Raw genomic sequence first — 6,957 nt, forward strand, 5'->3', positions numbered from 1 at the left:
TGGAAAGATAGGTTCATTCATTCATCCATTCATTCATTCCAGAAATAGTGGTTGAGCATCTATTCTGTGTCCGGTAGTCTTCCAGGAACTAGATGTACCAGTGATACACCAGGTCACTCTCTGAACACTCTATGTTCTAGAGGAGGGAGGCAGATAATACACAAGTCAACAACTAAGTAAAGAAAATACCCCAGACAGTAATAAGTCCTATGGGTAGAAAACCTCCAATAACATGTGGCTTCCAGAGGAAGTCACTTTGGAGAGAGCACCCTGTTAAAATCCTCTTGGAGGATGTAATCGTTGAACTGAGACCTGAATGATGAAAAGGGAATTGTGTCCTAGCACGAGGACACAACTGCAAAGCCCGGGGGCCGGAAGGAACTTGACATGTTTGTGGAGAAAAGATGTGGTGAACAAGTGGTAGGGCGTGGGAGGTGGGGAGCATAACTGAGGCCAGACTGGTAGGTAGAGGCCAAATCAAGTAGGGCTTTGTAGACCACAGCTAGGAGTTTGGGTTTGATTATCTGTACACTGGGCAGTCACTGAGTATGGAATATTAAAGCGACTGCTTCCAGCCTAGTCTCCCTGCATCCGGTCCCTCCTTCCTAATCTCCCCCCTGTTCTGCTGCACCAGAGGGACCCTTGCAGAGAGCAGGCCTGGCCATGTCACTTTAATTCTACCAACCGTCGCTGACTCCCATAGCCCACAGGGTGAAGTCTGGACTGGATTGGGCAGACCCTCGTGGTAAGGCCCCTTCCTAATTCCCCGGGTCGTCTCCAGGCCTCCCTCATCTCAGCTCCCGGGTCAGACCACACGAAACTGTGCTCCTGTCCCTGAGAACACCCTACTTTTCTCTCCCTGATGTATCAACGTCAAGCAAGGGTCACAACAGGAAGAAGATGGCGCCCTGCCAGGAAGTTCATCCTAGGGACCATGGGCAGAGGCGAGGGCTAAGTTAGGGGAACCCATCACCTGGTGACTAACAAGAACAGGGAGCTATCCTTAGTTACTGCAAATGTCCCGAGAGGCAGGAGGAAGGAGTGGCGTTAGCAGATATGGGCAACAGTTGGAGCCTGCAAGCGGGAGCATCTGACAGGAGCTGTGGCCCAGGGAAGATGCAGCTGAAGTCAGAACATGTAGGCTTGGAGGGAGCCGGGGAGGGAGAGAAGACATAGTCCAGTCGCTCTAATCTCACAGCCCCCTGCCAGGACCGCCCATTAGCTATAAAACAGAAAGCCGGAGGTGATGCCACTTGGTGATGCGGTAATGGCAGCCAGCCTCACGGGCCACAGAGGAGAGAAAGCAGGGGTCAGACGGGGGAGCCCACAGGCTGACTCCTCTCATTACCTGGAATGTCGTCCCCTGCTTTTTTACCTGGTAAGGTGTATCTTCGTAAATACCTTCCCAAACCTACCTAGGCAGAAGGGAATAAATGAAGTATTCTCCTAAAGTCCTTGCATTGTCCAGAAGGTAGCAAATAATAGAGCAAAAAAGAGAAATGTTTTCATGAAACTATTGAAAGGGTCCTTTGTTTTAAAGAAAACAATAGTTCTGTGCAAGACACTTCTCTGCATGGGTGAAGAAAGTCATGTGGGACAGCCCTTTTAAACATAGCTCTGATGTAAAATCCAAGACTCCTACGTGCTCAAACTGTATCAGTGGCCCAAACAAATACCAGCAGCAAGCAGACAGAAAATTAGAGAAGTCACTACCATACGCATCTGGATAACCAAACACAAACAACCAAAAAAAAGCTTCTAAGAAATCAAATTGGAGAAGTGAAAATACATGTTTTAGACGATAATCAAATGGCCATGCCCGTGGTGATTTGGGGAATCTGCCTTCTCAGAGTGAAAGCCACGGGTTACTCTGGGAGGCAAGAAGAAAGAAGGAAAAAGATACACTGCATAATGAAAGGGCATCACACTGAATAGAAGATAATTCTCTTGGACATGAAATGCAATCAAGTCAAGACCCATATTTTATCTCTGCTGGAGGCAGTTTTATTTGTTAGTAAAGTACGGGGATAATCAACCATTGTTCTCCCTGCCAAGACTGTCAAAACAAATACAAGCTTCTTTGCTCAGTGCTAAAAATGTCTGAGCCTTTGGAGAACAGCTGGGCAGAAAGCAATCTTGCTCAATTTCAGCACATTTTTTCCCAAGTATTAGGCTGTCCGAACGCAACCCACATCAAAGCTTCGCAGACACCCACTGCAGGGACAGACCTGTCATGAGAACACGGCCTATCAAACTGGAGCAAGCAGAAAGCACAATGAAACCACTTTAAACTTCTCCAACACCCTGTCTGAAGGAGCAGACTCTGAAGCATAAAGAGCCTACTCTAAACAAATAATTCCTCTGAGTTCGTTTTTATAAATACACAAAAATAATGTTGGTCTGTTTGCAAAACGTTGTGTCTCGAGAAGGCTCTGGGAGCATTAGAAATGATTTATGATTTCTTGGCTATCATATCGATGTTGCCTAAGGGACATCTTCTCCTAAGCATCTGCAGAATTATTCTCCAAGGTATGAAGTCAGCTTTTTATGAAAGTGTGTCTTTTTTGTAGCTCTGTGATTTGTATTAATGAGGAGGTGCATCAGGGTGTTTGGGGATGCAAGTAACAAAAACTCAACTGGCTTAAACAATAAGAATATTTCTTTCATCAAGTAACAAGAATCTAGGATGCAATGTATAACATGGTGATTACAGTTAAGAATACCATATTTCATATCTGAAAGTTAAGAGAGCAGATCTTAAAAGTTCTCATTACAAGAAAAAAAATTGGTAGCTATATACGGTGGCATGTTAACTAGATGAATTTTGCAATGCGTACAAATATTGAATCATTATGTCTTATACTTTATAACGTTTTATGCCAATTGTACTTCACAATTTAAATACATACAGGTATGCATGCATAAACCTATACATAAAACAAGAATCCCAGAGGTAAAATAGTCAGGTGGATTAACCCAGTGGCTCAAATGGGTCATCAAAGACCCAAGTTCTTTCCATTTTACTCCTCTTCCATCCTCCTGCTGGATCCCCTCATAGTCATAAGATGGCTGCCATAGTTCCAGGCATCACACCTAGATACTAAAGTGTTAGAAGAATAGGGTGTGTTCCTGTAAGTTTCTTTTTATCAGCGAGAATAGGGTGTTTGCAGAAGGCCTCTCAGCAGATTCCCCATCGTGTTTTATTGGTCATAATTGTGTCATAAGCCCATGTCTAACAATCACTAGAAAGATAAATGGGATCCCAACGCAACCGTTAGACCAACTTACTTCTAAACACAGGGATAGGGTCACCTTTCCATGACATGACCATTCTGAGGGAAGAGTAGGCACCCAAGTAATTGCAGGATCCTGCCAGCTAAGAACAAAGGGGAACAGCTTATTAGGTAGGCCACCATCGGTGTCCTCTACAATTGGGACACAGAGCAAAATAACTTTGGCTTAACTGAATTTTTGGCTTAACCAAGGGATATGCAGAAAACTTCTTAGATGGTGACCTTGGCTATTAAAACTTATTCTGGGGGCGCCTGAGTGGCTCGGTTTGTTGAGTGTCTGACTCTTGATTTCGGCTCAGGTCATGATCCCAGGGTTGTGGGATGCAGCCCCGTGTGCTGAGCTCCACACTGGACATGTCGATTCTCTCTCTCTCTCTCTCCCTCTGCCCCTCTGTCCCGCTCACACTCTCTCCCTCTCTCTCTCCAAAAAAAAGAAAAAAATTCTGCAATGTTTTATTCACTCTTTTCCCTACTGCATAAGGTGGAACACTGTGATGTGTCTATGCCTAATGGCATTCCTCTCCTCCCACTCTTGACAACTCCTCCTTTATCCCCATCCGGGATGGTGGGAATAAGCTTTGACATCATGTCTGTACAATGGGCTCCTGCCTGCCTGGTCACAGATGATTGGAACTGAGGCATGCGGTGGACCTTAGCTGGACCAGTCAGCTTCTCTCCCCTGGGAATTTCAAATGGGGACACTATCCCGTTGCATCGGTATCTTCGTGTGATGGGGCCTGTAATACGAACCCCCCAGCACCGTCAGGCAGCTGTTTTATGCCATTTGAGATGTGAAGAAAAAGTTGAAGGTTGGGAAGGTAAAAATGAAATAGATACACAGAGAGAAGTGGACACAAGCTTTGGCTCCACGAGACACCTTAAAACCCTCCCCCCGACACCCACACATACACCCCCATCTAAATCCAGATCTCAGCTAGTTCCGAAGAAGAGTCCTAACCAGTACGTGAGAACACGGTGTCCCTTTGCAGGGATGACTAAGGGTTCCGCAGCATTTGGGGACCTTCGTGAAGAACTTCCTGTTCTCATTAGTCAGAAAGCTATGTGCAGAAAACAGAAGACAATGAGTTATACCTGTCATAAGTCCGTCCCAGAACTTGCTACAAAAGTTGGCTTTGTTTCACTTAAGTCCTCCCTGTTGGTTCAGTTTCTAAAGCTTTAATTCTTTTCCCTAAAAAGTATTTAAACAAAACACTCAACAGTGAAAACAAGACATCCTCTTGAGGGCTGTGTGCTGTGTCGTGTGGTGAGAGGGGCTGGGAATGGGAGTGCTATGTACTGAGTTCCAGCCATTTCCCTTTCATGTATTGTTTAATCCTCACCACACACTCTGCAGCGATCACGAGCGAACCATTTCACCAGTGAGGAAGCTGAGTCTCAGAGAAGCACACTGATTTTGTTAGGGTTCACATGGCTAGAAAGCCATGGAGGAAGATTTGAAACCCAGGTCGAAGGAGAACCAAAGCTAATGATGTTTCCACTATTCCATGTTTTATATATTTAAAAAAAATTTGGGGGGGTGTGCCTGGCTCAGTCAGTTGAATGACTGACTTCGGCTCAGGTCATGATCTCATGGTTCATGAGTTCGAACCCCGCGTCGGGCTCTGTGCTGACAGCTCAGGACCTGGAGCCTGCTTCAGATTCTGTGTCTCCCTCTCTCTCTGTCCCTCTCTCTCTCAAAAATAAACAAATATTAGAAAAAAAAATTTTTTTTTTTTTAACGTTTATTTATTTTTGGGACAGAGAGAGACAGAGCATGAACGGGGGAGGGGCAGAGAGAGAGGGAGACACAGAATCGGAAACAGGCTCCAGGCTCTGAGCCATCAGCCCAGAGCCTGACGCGGGGCTTGAACTCACGGACCGCGAGATCGTGACCTGGCTGAAGTCGGACGCTCAACCAACTGCGCCACCCAGGCGCCCCAGAAAAATTTTTTTTTTATTTTTGTAATGTTTATTTATTTTTGAGAGAGAGCGAGAGAGAGAGAGAGCGTGCGCAATCGAGCAGGGGAAGGGCAGAAAGAGAGGGAGAGAGAAGATCCCAAGCAGGCTCCGAGCTGTCAGCACAGAGCTGGATGCAGGCTCATGAACTCATATGCTTAACCAACTGAGCCACCCAGGAGCCCCATGTTTTACACAATTTAAAAAAGTACCTTGATTGGAGGCCCTGTTGGGTAGATTCTAGCCAAGAGACTTTTGACTCTGTCTGTTAGTATTTGCACAATATAGGATATTCTGTATATTCAGGGAAAGAGACGGGGATGTGGGAACAAACCTCCTAAGCACCAGATCGTTGAAGGATACTTTTGCATTTTCTTTTTTTTAATGTTTAGTTAGTTTTGAAAGAGAGACCATGACTGGGGGAGATGCAGAGAGAGAGACTGGGGGACAGAGGATCCGAAGCAGGCTTTGTGCTGACAGCACAGAGCCCGGCATGGGGCTCAAACTCACGAAACCGTGAGATCAGAACCTGAGCCGAAGCCGGACACGCAACCGACTGAGCCACCCAGGTGCCCCTACTTTTGCATTTTCTAAATTAAGCGTTGCTACCTCTCGCAGGAACAGAAAATAGCCATTTTTAACACCTTATGGATCAAGGTGGAAAACCCAAAAGCCAAAGGAGATGGGCAGTGGGTACAAGATCCTTAGCTGGGCCTAGGAACACTTTGCAGGCCTCTGGTTCCCACTGTCTCAGTAGGTGTACATTCTCAAGCTGTTGATTTTTCTTGACTAATTAAAGCCGATTGGAGTTTCGGAGTTCTGGCTTTGTGTTAGTTTTCGCCCATCTTTCACATACTCAGACTCACGTACTGCCTGCTGCTGCCAGTTAGCAATAATGTTGGAGCCGAGTCAGTCCTGGCTGTTGCCAGCCTGTACCGGCACCTGTCAGAATGAGATTAGGTAGATTCAGGCAAAACCATCTACTTTTCCTCGCAAGACTATCGGCCAAATGTTTCAGTCCAACTTTCCCAACTCCCCCAAACTGACACAGACACATAAAGCTGCCCGTCTGGAATGTGTTGCAGATCGGAACCGAAATTTTACCTTCCCCTGCTGCTGTTCTGTCGGCTAGTTAACACTTTTCTACCTACTGAGTGTTTTGTTTTATCTAGATTTCAAAAGCAAAGCAGGGGACTTGTTTTTCTTAATTACACAGAAACGTCACATGCTTATTTTAACGCGTTCCGATGTTACAAACACAGAATGTAGAAAGGGGGAAATTTGGATTGGGGCTTTTAACACCGTCGGTAGCCCTTCCTGTAAACCTTGCCAATGTCAAGAACATCTTAAGGAATGTCAACCACAGGAAAACGCCAATCTGTCAAAATGCCCAGGGAATGGAGATTCCAGGTCGTCTCAGAGTTAACCAGAAAATCCTTTTCACATCAACCCTTGAAAATCTTACTGAAAAGTATGAGTCGAGTTTCCTGCCTTAAGAAGCACAGTTTACTCCCAATGCAATTAAATTCTTCTGTGATAGTTGTGGGTCAGGCTGGACCTCGGGCTAAACATTCTGGACCCCAACTCCCATTGTCTAGAAAACAAAACAGGAGATTGGGTAGAATTTGTACTTGACCCTAGGACATGTTTTTGAAGTTCCTTAAGTAAGCTTTTCTTCCATGTATTTTATTCCTTTTCCCTTGTGTAG

Source organism: Prionailurus bengalensis, chromosome D1 (assembly GCF_016509475.1).
Source record: "Prionailurus bengalensis isolate Pbe53 chromosome D1, Fcat_Pben_1.1_paternal_pri, whole genome shotgun sequence".
Taxonomy (NCBI): domain Eukaryota; kingdom Metazoa; phylum Chordata; class Mammalia; order Carnivora; family Felidae; genus Prionailurus; species Prionailurus bengalensis.